At 46.4% G+C, this 15,954-nt stretch overlaps 1 protein-coding gene across 2 annotated transcripts in view; it reads left to right on the top strand.

The window, feature by feature from the left end:
* Nedd4l (NEDD4 like E3 ubiquitin protein ligase) overlaps positions 1–15,954 on the top strand; it is a 304,029-nt gene that overhangs the window by 94,729 nt on the left and 193,346 nt on the right. The window lies entirely within an intron of this gene.

The raw sequence follows: 15,954 nt of genomic DNA, 5'->3' as shown, positions 1-15,954 counted from the left end.
AGGAGAGACAGTTTAGAAATGTGACTGCTTATTTTAATATACTGGCTCTCGACATCCACAGTGACATCCGTGGATTCAGCCAACCTCCAGCCAAACATATTTGTGCAAAATCAATTATGTCAGTACTGACCACATCATTATTCCCTAAATAATATGGTATAACTATTTAACAGCCCTTGTGATGGGTATTGTAAACAATCTGAGTTAATGATGAGTTAAATATACAGGAGCATGTGCATAGGTTCTATGCAAATACTACACCATTTTATATCAGGGATTTGAGCATCTGCCATGGGGGGTCCTGGAACAAGTCCCCCAGGGATGCTAAGGGATGGCTGTATTTTTTTTTTTTTCCTCCTAGCTTTGGGAAACATGAAAGTGTCATTTTGTTCCTGTGAGAACTGGGTATCCTCCATGTGTGTAGTTGAAGGGAAGAGATTTGGTGATGACCATGCGATTTACCAGGGGCAACAGCCGTAGCTTTCCGGTTGTTTCACCACCACCTCTGCCCCCAGTTCTATACGTAATATTCACATACTTTCAATCCACCCTTTTGTCCTGCTGGACTCCGTGATGTGTGGCCTCCAGTTGGTGCACTGGTGGCCAGGTGAGGGTGAAGCCACTTGAAAGTAGGAATGAACTGGGTCTGGGACAACGGATCATTTGAGCTTTAGATCCAGGAGGACATCCGAGATGGTCTCGTCCTGCCTTCCCATTTTATGGTTGACGGAGCTCAAGTTCAGGAGCTCTTTGCCCAGGTCACGCAAGCCAGGGTGCTGGAAGACTGACCAGACCAACCTGCCTGTCCCTGCCCAGGGCTCTGGTCAGTCTGTGGCAGTGGTCTGGCTTATCTTGGGTTTCTCAGCGCAGGTGGCTGCTGAAGAGTCTAATCGGGTTCCTGGTTTCTTCCTGTTGGCCCCTATGCTGTGGCCCTTGGTGACTGCTGGTTATAGGGCCTCCACCTGATGCAGGAGCCTTGGAGTAAGGAGGCCCCTTTCTGTCTGTCATCCCCACATGCCCCAACAGAAGTCCATGCCACCAGTGGTCACACCTTTACTGTCTGATCTGCCATTTAGTTTTGTCTGTTAAAGAATTTGTAAGTTACTAGAATGACACCTAGAGAAATTACAAAGAAATACAATTGAAACAATATTGGTAAAATTCTTAAAATACCCCTGTGCCTGTGTGTGCCTCAGGTGACAAGTGGAGGGTTAGCTCCTGGGGTGGTGTCACAGGGGACCTCCCGTCTTGAGTGTAGGCTTGACACTGACAGCAGCCCCCTGGAGGGCCCTTCCCATGGGACAGTGAAGTCACTCTTGGGCACAGGCAGGCCAGAGTGGGACGGAGGCAGGAGAGTCCCTGCTTCCACTCTTCCCACGTAGAGCAGCGCTTCCTGCTGGTTTCGGGCCACTCCTCACCCCTGAAGTGAAATGCCATTTCCTGGGATTCTCGGTCTGCAGTGGGCACTAGGGTTTAGGATTCACAGGTGTATATCTGGTGGCTTTCTAACTTTTTTTTTGCTGGTCTCTGTTGCAAAATTAAAAATGTACTGGACACAGACATCTCACATTTTTCTGTCTTTCACCTCTTAACAGAGCACCAAGAACTAGAGCAAAAACTTTAATTTTTTTTTTCAAACATTTACACGATTACTAGTAGTTGTGCTGTTAGGTTAAAAATGCCTGTTACTGGTGGCGCACACCCATAATTCCAGTAGTGAGGGAGGCTGAGGCAGTAGCATCGTGAGTTTCAAACCAGCCTCAGCAACTTAGGCTGAGATCCTGTCTCTAAATAAAACATAAAAAAGGGGGTGGGATGTGGCTCTGTAGTGAAGTGCCTCTGAATTCAATCCCCAGTACTCCCCTTCCCAAAAAGCCTATTGCTTTCACTCTTTCCAGTAAAGTTAATTATTTGAAAGAAGTTGGATTTAGATAATCTTGATATGTTTTTAAAAGTTGATTAATTTTCTTTTGCATTTTTTTATCCAAACTTCTTCAAAAACAAAATTGATTCAGATTGGATTTCTCTGCCTACTGTGAAGGTGTGAGGTTGAAATCCTAGGGGAATGAGGCTCAGAATCTTAGAGTTGAGTGAGTTTCAGCCTTGAAGTTTGATTCTCTGGGTTTTTTTAGGGATAGGGTGAAAAAAGAGCTGTCCTCCAAGATGTTAATTAGAAAGACAAATTGTGTTTTGGCCTCATGCATCCATTGGCAGAAAGTGAGCCAGAAACTGAACCCTCTTTGTGTCCCTCCTTTCCTGAGGTTAGAGAGAGGAAGCCCACACCTCCCTGCCTGCCTTCCTCCTCTCTCAGGTGTCAGCCGACTTTTAAGTGCTACTGTTCCTTAAGGACCTGTTTGCTGATGAGTGAGCTAAATCTGAGGGGTTGGTGACAGCGTGGGTTAGTGCCATGTTGGCACTCACTCTGGGGTCACAGGGGTGGCACAGCTATAACCTTTTATTTGGCCTGATGACCTTAATGCTGCCTTGGGTAAAGCCTTTAAAACCACCCATGTCGTAGTGTACTCTGTGGAACAGGGAACGACCCTTTCCTCAGACAGGCATGTGAGACTCGGGAAGGAACCCAAAGTAATTCCAGTTGACGGGCAGTTGTGAGGTGTTCTAAGTTGGTGGTCACCAGCGAAGGAGGTTCTGTAGTGTTTCTGCCATCCACGGTGTCCTTCAGAGCCTAGACCAGCAAGTCTCCCCTCGCCCCAGCCTACCCCCAAGTATTCTGTCCCCCTCGTGTGTCTCTGGGTACCTCTGCCTGCCCTGGCAGAAGGGGGGTGGGGAGGAGGAGGAGGGGTGGGGGGCGTGCTCGTGGGCAGTGTTGTCAGGACCCTGGATGTGGTGGAGGCCTGGCTCTGCAGCCTCTGGGCTCCTTTTGTGTCTCCAAGGGAGGTTATTTGGTCCCTTGGCCTGAGGTAGGGCCAGAGTGTGATGGTTGAATTTGATTGACAGGGGCAGCTGGGGAGGATGGAGCATTTCATGGCTACTTGCCCTTCCAGGGTGGTGGTGGGGAGCTGCCGGATGCTCATCTGGGGTGGGAGTGTGTGGGGTGCTGGGGCCCCCTCAGCTGAGGTCACTGGTCCTCCCTTGAGAGGCCTGTGTCTGAAGTGCCCTTATTTTTGTCTCTCTGGGCCCCAGTCCCGTGCTTAAGATGCCGGATCATCTTCCACCTTTCCTCCAGCAAAGTCCGACTTGATTAAAGGCACCTTTGTTCAGAGGAGACCTGATAGTTGAGTTGAGGCCCTGCCTGAATGATGGAGTTGGCACACTCGGAGGGCAGCAGTGGTGGTGAAGGACGGTCCCCTTTGGCCGCACCTGGAGGTTGAGAAAGGGCAGTTGTTATGGTCATACATCTAAACTGGGACTCTGGAAGAAATGCCATGTTGGGTGGATGTTAGGGAGTAAGGTGTAAGTTGAGGTTCTGGTGACTCTGGATCAGAGTCTTCCAGTCTTGACTTCCAAGCCATGAAAAGATGTTATTTTTTTTTTTTCCAAAAAGTTTTTGAAACGATGCTGAGCAAGGGAAAATTAAACCCTTTAAAAGAACAGACTGAGTAATGTGCTGTTAATCGTCAAGGGAGGTAGATCCCACTGCACAGGAGCATTTCGGGCTCCCACACAGCCTCCTTTCCCCTGAAATGTTGCTCTAGCTGTTCTATACCCGAGACCATCCTCATACCTGGCCCAGGTCACAGTGGCACCTTTGATGCCTTGGCCTTCAGTGCTCAGTTGGCCAGTCCTCCTCTCCTTGAGCATTCAAGTCTCCTCCTGGTCTCTAGCAGGTTACTTCCTGTCTTTGTGGTACCCATAATTCCTGGGCAGCACTGGGCATAGTTCTTCGTGGACTTGATTTGTTTATACTAATTTATTTTTTTTTTTGAGAGAATTTTTAAATATTTTTTAGTTACTGGCGGACACAACATCTTTGTATGTGGTGCTGAGGATGGAACCCGGGCCACACGCATGCCAGGCGAGCGTGCTACCTCTTGAGCCACATCCCCAGCCCCTGTACTAATTTCTTATAATTGTTTTATAGTTGTTCCTAAAGTAGATCATTAGCTCCTGGTGGCCAGAATTGCATCATTCTTACTTTTTATCTTCCAGGCACTTAGTGGGTCCTCAAGAAGTAATCACCAAGGGTACAAGAAGTGGGTGCTGGCCTCTCTTCTTTCCTTCCTGTCCTACTCTTGTCATGAAAGCTCACCATTCTCTAAATGTGAAGTTGCCTCTTCTTTCCTTAGCTGTTTTCCCTCCTCCGTCTGAAATCTGCACATGTGCTTTCTGGCAGCTACTCACTCATCTCGCCAGGGCCAGTTCTTGTGGCAGTATACTTGCTGAGGTCCCCTGACCCTTGACCCCGGCTGAGAACAGTGGCTGCCACTCGGGCTGCGGTGGTTCCACAAGTCTCCTCCTAGTCCCTGCCTTGTTACTGTTTGTAGGCCCAGAGACTCACTCAGTGGAATGTGGTCAGGGTGTGCTTGGCCCAGCTGCCGACCTCCTCTTCCTGAGGTGCTGTGGACTTGTCCCTCTTGTCCCCCAGGCATGTAGGGGAGGTGCTCTTTCTGATTGTCCTGGGGGTCTGTGTGGACCTGCAGAGGAGGCCTTCCCGGGACTCCCATGAAAGGCGAGTGCCTAGAGATGAAGGGAAGCACCCGAGAAAAGAACCTTGGGCACTGGGGGGATGGCAGCCGGGAAAGGTCTCCATCTGCTGCTAGTACTTGTGTAAAATTGCTACCTCACACCCTGGAGGAGCGTACTCACTGTGCTAAATTCCAGAGTCTCCTACTGGGCTCATGTGACCAAGCTGGGCTGGGAATGGAAGGTCAGAGCCCTGCACCCAGGGATCAGGACACTGGTGCTGAAGGTCCTCTTGGCTGCCTGCCACCCCACAAAGAAGTGGAGGTGATGAGCCAGGCATCAGCACCAGCTGACCAGGGTGAGCACCGGGGCAGTTCCAGGAATGGGGCTAAAGTGCCCGAAACCTCATCAGGAGTTGCAGGTGGGGATCCACAGGCCACTTGCCCAAGTGCCTTGTGGAGACTGTCTAACCTGGCAGGCCTGAGCAGAGCCTGAGACCTTGGCAAGGTGGGCCAAGCACACACTCCTACCCGGGGTGGATGAAGTCCACGGTTGACTGAGCTCGCAGTCGACATCCTTTGGGATCTTGGGCTTAACCACCCTGGGCTTGATGGGTTCTCCATAGCCTGGGCAGCGACGTGGCCTTCCATATTGGCCTGCATGTTTCTTAGGCCTTGTTGTGCTTCCTGACAAAATGCATGTTCTCAGGAACTTGGGGTTTACCCCCTCAAGAGACTCGTGGCTTTGTGATCAGGGTTTCTTGATGCCATTTTTGAGACTGGGTGTATGTGCTATGGTTCTTGGAGTGTTGTAACTTAGGGTTCCAGGGAGAGGAATCCAGACATGGTCTGAACTACTTAGGTAGGAGCTAACTTGATCTCCCCAGTAGCTCTATGCATTAAGTGCTGTTCTTCCCATTTTGCAGATAGGGAAACTGAGGTAAGAAAGAATAAGATGTTCCCCCTCTACCACCACTAGACTGGAGAACTGGGAACTGAACCATAAGCCTTGGCCCCTCACAAATGTTATTTACAGAATGTTATTGAGTGCTCACCGTTGGCAGGCCACGTGCTGGAACCCAGTGTGATGTCATCAGATCCTGTCTGAACTTTATGACGAAGTATTAATTGTCTCTATTTGGGTGAGGAAATTGAGAGGTTGTCATTGGCCCAAGGTCAGACAAAGCTGTCAGAAGTGGGGGAACAAATTAAGTCCAGACTTACATGGGTTTGATGTCATGCTTTCTCCAGTGATAAGCTGGCCTTCCTCCTGGAAGGCGAGTTCAGGCATTGGTTGGTCATTGGACCAGATGACCATCAGGTTCCCCTTAAAACCGAGATGGATGATATGGTCCTTTTCTTTTGTGAACAGATTTAAGGAAACTGGCCATTGTATTTGATATCTGACCAAGCTTTTTAAACTGGAAATACTATAAATCATTATGTTTATAATAGATACTTTGTCAAGTAAGATCTGAAAGATTTTCTTCTAAACTTAGGGTATCTTTTAAGGTTTCAGACTGTCTTTTCAGTTGCACTTTTGTTTCTAGATGTTCAGCTTTCTGCTATGGGTGTCAGCAGGGACAGGATAGGTCATTTTATTGCAATTTTAGTGTAACCTTCTCCATCTTTTTTTTCCTCAGTGACAATCGGGGGCCTCAATGCTACATGATGCTGGTCTGTGGCCAGCTGACAATGGTTTGCTTTATCTAGATTCCAGGTGGTACAGTTTTGCTGTTAGCTTCATCAGTTATCCCCCCAGGTATTCAAAAGTGAATTGTACACATCATGGTAATTAGTCCCTAAATACTTCAGTCCACTTAATAATAAATAAATACCCCCCCAACTTATTTCCATATAACTAGAGGACTGTTTTCATAAAATTACAAATAATTGCCTAGTGGACAGTATTATCAGATATGTTATCTGTGTTCTCCCAAATGTCGCTAAAATGCCTCTTGTATCTGAGCTGTTGAAATTCAGCTAAGAATCATGTTTTGCACTTAATTGGTAGATCTGTTCAGAGTCTTAGCCTAGAACGGTTTTCCTCCTTTCCCCTCTTTGAAATGACTGATAGGTAGGTTGTGTTACTTTCCAAATTCGATCGTTTCCTGATAATATTATCAGCTAATGAATCAATGTGTTCTTCTTTCCCATGTGTTTCCTGCTTATTAGACCTTGCATCTAAAAGTTGGATCAAATGCAATTTAAACGTTGGCAGGATGAGTGATAGTGTGTGCTCCTGGAAGGACTCAGTGCCCAGTGATGCCGTTATCAGTGGTGCAGAGGTTGATCTCTGGTTAACCTGGGGGTGGTCTGATTCCACCAGTGTCAAATTACAGATTTTTTCCCCAGATGACCAGCAAGTAATTGGTGAAGAGATGTATTCACATTATAAACATGTAAATTGTAATTAATCAATTAGTTAATTATGGTAGTGCTGGGCCTTGAATCCGGAGCCTCACACATGCTAGGCCAGTGCTGTACCACTGAGCTTCACCCCCAATCCCTACATGTAAATTTTAATTTATTTTTTTCTCCTAAAGGTTTAGAAATCGTTATTTTCCATTGCTTTAAAAAAAAAAAAAGTAAATCCTCTCCTGGGAAAACCTCAAGGTTGTGTTTTGAAGTTCCTTCTCTCAACCATAAACACTTTTGGGACAGTGCTCAGGCTGGAGTGTACACAGCATCGGTCCCTGTGGATTAGGCAGAATCTACTGATGGGTTTATTTGGACAGTGGAGCAGCAGCAGCCGAAACCCTGAGCCAACATTTTGGGAGATTCTGTATTAAACATCTGTATTTCAGGTTTTGGGAGAATCTTGCTGATGCAGACACATGGGCTGGCAGCTGGATGTGGGCGTGGGGGTGGCTAAGTGCTAGAATCGGGTGGAACTGAGCCCCTGGGGTCACCAAGGGCCCATAGCTCCTGTCTTACATGCAGCCAGCTTCCCTCAGGCCAGGGGGTCCCTTGAGGGATGGGCCTGCCTTTGGTTTTGTGCCCTGTACAAGATCTTCTTTGGCAATTAGAGCCGACTTCTTTTCCTCCTCCATGGCAGAGCACCTTGCACGATGCAGAGCCCTGTTGGTGATCTGTGGCCCTTGCCAAGTTTCCCTCCCTCTCCAGAGGTCTGTCTGAGCAGCTGAGCTGTCTTGGGCATTGCTGAGAATCACAACACCAACCAACACTAACAGCCTCTGGGCCAAAACGTGTTTGTCTTAAAATCCCTGTTCCAAATAACCCGAACGGTGAGTGACTCACGTGAGAGCCCCAGAGAACCCACCTCAGACTGCTCTGTTGTCCCCACTGCGAAATACCAAAATGACACAAAAGGATATTAGCCCTTTCCCCCAAATATAAATTAAAAAAACCTAGCTCCATCACAGCCATGCAGTGTTTACGTTTGTTTACCCCCTGGCCTTTAAACATGTGAGTACAAGCAGCTTCCTTCTAAAGTGTCTGTCTCAGCTTTCACACCACCCAGCCCACCAGGTTCCTGAGGGAAACATTGGAGGGTGGCAGATGGGTCAATGCACAGGGCAGCGTGTCCCCCGCTGTGTTGGACTCCAAGGCTGGCTGCACTGTAGCCAATGCCAGGACCGTGAGTCCTCTTGACCATCTTGAATCACAGGAAACACCAGGCAGTGGCCAGTGGGCAGTAGCTGGGAATGCAGAGAAGACGTGCGACCAGTTTTTAAAGATTTCCTCATACATTGGGGTTTGTCCGAGGGGAGGCAGCTCTTGGTGTTGGGTTGGGGAGAACCCCTCCATCAGAACTGTTTCCCCTCCGTTGCCTCCTGATGCACAACCACACAGGGTCATGGAGGAGGCTTTGCCCCAACGAATGGTTTGAGAATAGAAGGAACATGGTGCATCTCTCACTCCTCTTTTTTCCCCATAGTCTGCACCAAGAATCTGCTTTCAGGAAGATGAGAGTACTTGACACATAGTAGGTGCTTGATAAATTTCACTGACCTGGTCAGAGGAGAGCCAGAGAATATGGAGAAATTCCCGAGTGGCTGCATAGCTGGGGCTTGACCTCACTACCAAGGATAGTGAGAGGAGTGGAGTAGGACTTCTGGGGGTGGCACAGTTGGAGCTGGGTTCCCCTCCCTGACACACTCCAGCATGCTTGGTTCACTTAACCCCTCTCCCCCAGCTGCCTGCCCCCCTTCCCTCCTTGCGTTTACTGTTCAGCTGCCACCTTGTGACCCCATGCCATCACCCTTATTTGCGTGCCTTCCTGTGTTTCCCTTTTGGGGGTTAGGAAGGACCACAAGGAGCAGCTCAAGTGTGAGGAAGGGCAGAGTTGCCAGGTTGAGATGAGTCAGAAGTGAAAGCATTTGGAAGGTGTAAGACGAGGAGGAAACATTTATTTTTACAAAGATGGAGCTAGCCCCCAAGCCTGCAGGAACACAGCACGGGAGGCAGAGGGCTGCTACCCACTCCCCTCCCAAAGTCTGGAAGGGCCACCTTGTCTTGCACCCATTCCCAGCGTGAGGCCTCAGAGGGTCTCAGAATGTGACTTTGGGCCTGCTGTGCATCTGCATAGTTGAAGGCAAAAACATCCTGCCACATCTGAGAGGCATGCTTTGGGAAGTGCACAATCTAGAATCCATTTGGAAAACACATCGGTGGCATTCCACAATGTCATTCTCAGATACACCTCTTATATGTTGGATTAGGGACTCCTCTAAGAAACCTTGTCATAGACTTCATAAAACTATTGTTTATATTTGGGGGAAGGGCCAGGAGGATAACAATTTTTTTAGGCTTATAATAATGTGAAAAGTCAGGTTTTTAAGTGGTAAATAAAATGTTTCTGAAGGGCTGCATCTGAATCGGAGGCCAGTGAACTTTTTGTTTTTTTCCACCCCCTACAAAGGGTCAGACAAATAACTGAGGCTTTGTGAGATTTTTATGCTCTCCACCATGACACACCAGCAGCCCGGACAACATATAAACTGTAGGGAAGTTCAAACTTGCTCTTGATAGTTTGAATTGAACCTGCTGAGAGGAACTGAGAGCCTTCAGAGTGAAGACCCAAGGCCCCGGGGTGAGCTGCCGTGTTGTGCTCAGGTTCAACAGCACAGGGTTGGCCGGGTAGAATGTGCTTGGACCAAGAGGGTCTGAGCCCCCAGAAATGGACAGCAGGAACCCAGGCCTGTCCAGATCCTTCATGGCCCTTCTGTGGCAGCATCTTTTCTTTGGAGTGTGAGACAGGACCCCTCTTAGTTTCTTTATGGCCAGTTGTTGCACAGGCAGGCAGGCGGGGGTGGGGAGATGAGAATGTTTTCAGGTTTTATGGCTGGCTTTGGGGAGAGGGCTCTGATTTCTGTGTTTGCCTTGGGGAAGAGGAATTCTCATTTCTGTGCCCTGCCTGGAGGGAGAATGAGAGGTGAAGGACTCAAGGCAGGGAGACACCTGGCCTCTGAGGCTCTCACTTTGGAGTATTGTTTTCTGAGCCCCAAACAAAACAAATGGATGTGACCATGTGCCAGCCCCTGAGAGTACAAGGCACTGACTTGCTACCACAGGTATGTTTAGAAGTGGAAGTGTCAATAGTATGTAGTCAAGACTTCCAAATTCAGCCCTCTCATAGAGCTGCTGATTGGCTAATGACAAACAGTAATTCTGCCAGTATTGACTTTTTTTTTTTGGCCTGGGGAAGTGGAATTCCTAGATATTGCAGTAGGCTTTTATTTTTATTTATTTTCTGTTCAAGGGCAGCAAGCTTAAAATGTTGCTTATGAAACTTTTGGATATGCACTGTGAATTTTAAGGCTTACAAATGAATGCAACTGTAAAATGTTTTGTCTTGGGAAAAAGTAATTATTTTCACTGCTTTGCACATAAAATGCATGAATGATAAATAAAGTTGAATTTGTATGCATACAAGCAGACGCAGATACATAAATTAGTGTATTGCAATTAAAATGTTGCCTGTTTTTCTTCTTGAATATTTCCTAGGCTTATGACCTTTGTGCAAATAATGTTTAATAAGGAATCTACAATGTGTAACTCCTCAGTAAATTATTAAAAGAATTGGCATTCCTGCTGTATAATATCAACACAAACTATAAAAATACCCCTTGACTCTTAGTGTGTGCAGATATTTCTCTGGCATGCAGAGAGGAAGGAGCAATGAGGATACTTCAAGGGTGGTTTTTTGTTTCTGTCCTTGTTGGTGTAGGGACATTATTGTGCTTCCCCTTTCACAGAACTGATTATCATTTCAAGTCACTGTTATTTTTAGATGCTGGAAATTAGGCATTCATGGTACGAAAGTAGAGAAGAAGTTGGAAGAAATACCATGTTTAAAGTGACTTTTTAAAGTTTAAAGTGACTGGGTGGGATAGCTTCCCTCCCCTCCTCTCAGTCTGGAAGTGATAGCATTGGTCATGTGACATATCAGAGCTTGCCCTCTTGTACTGATTTGGAGGTTCTTTGAGAACAGTGACTTTAAGGTTGGTTGAAATGATCTTCAATGTTATCTAGTGAGTCTGGATGACAAAACTGTACATTCCTTCTCTGGAGTGTGGTTTACTGGCTCCCCATAGTGTGACTTCATGTTTTCTTGTTATTTAAATATGTACCAGACCATCTTGTTCTGGAAATGAGATGTGAACCACCGGTGGAGCCACATAATTTAGAAGCATTTGTCCTTATACAGTTTCTTGGCCTGGAATGTCAAAATTTCTAATACTTTTTTTTTTTCTTTGTAGGGGAGGTAGGTGGTGGGGATTGAACTGGGGGCACTCAACCACTGAGCCATATCCCCAGCCCTGTTTTGTATTTTAGAGACAGGGCTTTGATGAGTTGCTAAGGTTGGCTTTGAACTCATGGTCCTCTTGCCTTAGCCTCCAGAGCCAGTGGGATTACAGGATGTACCACTGAGCCCAGCTTTGGTTTTTTTTTTTTTCTTTTCTTTTCTTTTTTCTTAATGATCTGTTCATTCAGGCATCCACTCTGGGGAACTGGGAGTTGTCTTGGGCTCTTTTTTTCTTCTGCCACATGAGCATGGGTTTCTCTCACAAATGGAGACCATTTGTGACCATTCTGCCCCTGGCTGATCCTCTGGTGATGGTCTATGGCCATGGATTAGTGTTGACACAGCCCTCTGTGAAGTCCTCTGGTGCAGCCTACTTAGTCCTTTGAGAAACTGGGCTGTCCTTCCCCAGTGCCTTGCAGGGCCTATAACATCTCCCTCTCCCTTTGCACGACAGACTTGCTCTCGTCCCGTCTCAAGCCCATTTCTCAGGTCTCCATGTGCACTTCCCTAGACATACAGGCCCTGACCTTTGACCCCTCAGCCCATGCAGGTCTCTATGTTGGTGCTTAGGACACATGTTGATTTTTCTCTGCACTAGAGTAGTCCCACATTGGCCTAAGGGCACACGTCCATGGCCACCATTGCCCCTCTAATTCCTTGCATGTGCGTGGCAAACTAGTGTTCATTCTTCCAGATCCTTGGTTGTGGTCACCTCGGTAGGTTCTTTCCTGTGGTGCTGTCTCCAAGTGATTTTATATATGCGTGTGTGTGCACGTGCACGCATATATCAATCCCTTATTTTTCTCTTTATTATTCTCTAGATATCTTTAAATCCCTCAATTCTTTAAAATACTCAAGTTATAATTTTAAATATCAATTTCTCTATGGGTTTGCATCACTTCATTTTTAGCTCCTTCCTACTTTAAAGTTAGGAAAAATCCTCTTTTGAAGGAAAGCCCCATGTTTAGCCCCTCTGCCCACAGATCTCACTAGAGGCAGAACTTCTAAAGCCTCTGCCCATGAGGACTGAGTGGCTCTACTTGCTTGGGCTCCACTCAGGTGTATTGGAGTTAGAGCGCCCCCTGGTGGCCATTTCAGCAGGTGCCTTTTTATTCCAGACAGTTAAAATTGTCTCCAAATTTAATCATTGGAGTTCTTTCTTCAAGGACAGTATTAATTCAAATCCTGTTTGTTTTTGCAGGTGTTTAGGTCATTATCAATAGTGGCACACAAAGTGGAGAGTTATTAAAGCAATATTTACTTTTCACCTGGTTGGTTTTAAAGGATACATAGCATTGAATATTATCTCCTCTTTTTCCCTTTCTTTCCCCTGCCAAACAATTTGCTGAATTTGTAGACTCGTCAAAATGAGATGCCACTCTCCAAAAAGGAATAAATAATCTTGAAAAGAAACAAAATTCTTCAAATGAGAAGACCTTTATATCCCAATATGGTCCCATTGATGGAATGAACTAGAATGTGTTTTTATATTTAAGCTTTTATGGCTCAGAACTTCAACACTGTGCTAGGTTTCTCTAAGAAAGGAGTTTTCAAACTGACGTTCATTTTTTAAAATATTTTTCAGTTGTCAGTGGATCTTTATATGTGGTGTTGAGAATTGAATCCAGTGTCCCACACACGCCAGGCAAGCATTCCACCACTGAGTCACAACCCTAGCCCTCTGACATTCTTTTACAAATATATTTTTTAGTTGTAGATGGACATAACACCTTTATTTTATTCATTAGTTTTTTATGTGGTGCTGGGGATTGAACCCAGTATCTTGAGTCCAGCACGCTACCACAGAGTTACAACCCCAAATTCAGAAAAATAATAGTTATGTGGTTGCCTATACCTGTACTGTTTATGGGAACAGGTGTGGGTCATCTCAGAAGAATTTCAATTTGGTTTGGGAATAAAAAAAAATTCATTTGTATATGGTTCTACCTGAGTTTATAGGTGTTTTGGAACTATAGAGAAACTAAGCTTCCTATGACATAAAAGAGGCCCAGAAGATGTTAGGAAGGGCTCTAAGAGTTTTTTCTATGTTCCTCTTGTAGCTCACTTTGCCATAATGTACATAGACAGTATTAATGCAAGTATGGCTAAGTTTCTGCCTGGTATGTTTGAGTTTCTTTGTTTTTTTTTTTTTTTTTTTTTTTTTTTTAAAAAAAAAAAACTTCTGCAGGCAGGGGAAGAGTCCATTTCTGGGTGGATGAAATCTTGCTCAGATTGCTGAAGTGGCTATGTTGTAGCTAAGAATTATGAACAGAGCAGGGGTGCTTAAAACACACACCGAGGAAAATGGTTTGGGTGATTCATCTCCTTATTTTGCAGGGATGTCCTTTGCTATCTTCTAATGTCTGCAGTAACTGCCAAAAGCAAAACTAAGTGGAAAGCCAGGCATGTCTTCAGTGGGATGGAAATTGACTAACACTTAGGAAGGGGAGTGTCGGATTGAGGTGATGCTAGAATAAAGATACTGTATCTTCTTTTGCAGACATGAAGATTTTTTCTCCAGGCTGGTAGGACAATTCATACAGCTGTCTACAGTAACATAGGCATTGATTTTTTTTTTAAATACTTTATTAGTTCTCATGAGGGAATGTTTTCACATGACAGTCCTGATGCTAGGACACTAGATCAATATTAAGGTTGTCTTGCTCATTTCCTTTAGACGCCAACCCTGAGGAAAGCAAGCTTCCAGAGCAAAAGTCCTGGAACTGTCTCAGCTGGGAAGAGCAGTGCGACTTACAGGGAATGGTTTCCTTACTCCTGGTGGCTGGAGAGAGGGAGAAGCAGGCAGAGAGGTGGTTGGGAGTCTAGGAGTGGGGGAAGTATCATGGTCACCTGTGTGGGCCACAGTACCATGGGGTGTCCCTGAAGCCTGCCTTTTTCTGCCCTTTCCCTCCTTCGTGCTTGATTTTATGCTCCTGGGCATTTGTGGTCAATCCAGGTCGACTATGAGAGAGAGTGCCTAGTAACACGGCGGCTAGTGGTCCTGCTGTCTCTGAGGTCCCAAATACGACAGGTAGGGCCCAGTGTTGCACTGACACAGTAAGAACATACATGTTAAAGAAAACACCCTTGGAGCAGGAGGCCTTGTTCTGTTCTTTCACCCACAAAAGACACAGCAGCATCAGGGCAGCACAGAAGTCTTGCAGCATGACGGGAACAGCCGGTGGGGGAAACTGAAACTTACTGATTTATACAACATAAAAGCAAAGTGGTGCATGCTGCTGTGAGAACCTCAGGAGGTGCCTATGAGGAAGTGAAAGCCCCCACCTCCTTCCTGACTAGACCCTGTGAGTGTTGCCATGGTTTGAGCATGTGGCCTCCAAATTCAAGTGTGGTGGAGACTTTAAAAGGCAAGTGGTCCATGAGGACTCGTCCCTCATGCATGGGACAAGGAGCAGTGATAAGAGGACTTGGGGGAGGAGTTTGCTTCTCTTGCCCTTCTGCCTCTTTCCTCATATGGACAGGGTCTATCCCCTCCAAAGATGCAGCCCTCATTTGGACACCAAATGACATGCCCTGATCTTGGACTTCTGGCCTCCAGAACTATGAGAAATAGATTTTTTTAAAAATAAATCAACCAGTCTTAGGAATTCTTTGAAGGCAGCGCAAATAAATCAAGGCAAGCCATGCCCCCCAGATCTCGCGTGTGGGAGGGGTGTGGATCACACGTGTTCACTTGTCATTTGTAATAACAGTTTGCTGTGGAAACGTCTCCAGCTCCTAGCCCGCGTCTGTCTGTTTTAGCCTTTTCTGTGCCCATAATATTGGAGAACGTTCAGAAGCCACTGTCTTGAAGGGCAGATGGCCGTGCTTGTGATCCTGGACCACTGGGACTTGGCTCCAGAGCATCCTCGTAGTTGATTTGAATAGAGGAAGTTGCAGCTGCACACTTTCAGTTCGTGCCTTGATATTCTAGATGTGCTTTAGCCATTATAATGGCTGGTGCCCTGTATGCAGCAGTGGATTGGAAGGGGACACCCGCTTGCTCAGAGCACTCCCTTTGTCCTCTAAGTCTTTGGCCCACTGCCTTGGATGGTATGCCTTGCATGCCCCTAGGCCTGTCCCTTGCCTAGGGAGGCCTGGCGGAGATAGCTTCCTTCTGGCCCTGAGTTGCCACTGAGGAATGATACTCCAGGTAGAAGTGGCCTATCTCATGCTGCTACCCTTGATGCAAACACTTGGCTGGATTTCTGATGAAAATAAACTTTGTCTTCATAAAGGCAAAAACAAAGACTCCATGTGGCTGGAGAATGGCACGTAGGTCGGAACTTACTGCATTTGTCTCAGTGGAAGTCGTCCTGCAGTGTGCTAGCTGGCTGGGCAGGATGACACCATACCCTGGGCCTGGCCATGGCTTTTCACCTGTTCCTTGCTCACCTGAGAGACTAGAGCTCCTCCTGTCTTAGTTGAGTGTTTGCTTCAGAGCCCCACACTGCACTCCGGGGCCTGTTCTGTACAGCTCACTCTTTTGTGTACTTGTAGGTATCATTTCGGATTGCTTCTCAGATCCAATTTACCCAAATTACATTTGGTTCACTTTAAGTTCGTTCATACACACAAAAATCTTAACCACCCCCCCCC

This window comes from Urocitellus parryii, chromosome 13 (assembly GCF_045843805.1).
Source record: "Urocitellus parryii isolate mUroPar1 chromosome 13, mUroPar1.hap1, whole genome shotgun sequence".
Classification (NCBI taxonomy): Eukaryota; Metazoa; Chordata; class Mammalia; order Rodentia; family Sciuridae; genus Urocitellus; species Urocitellus parryii.
This window is presented reverse-complemented; position numbering and strand designations above follow the sequence as displayed.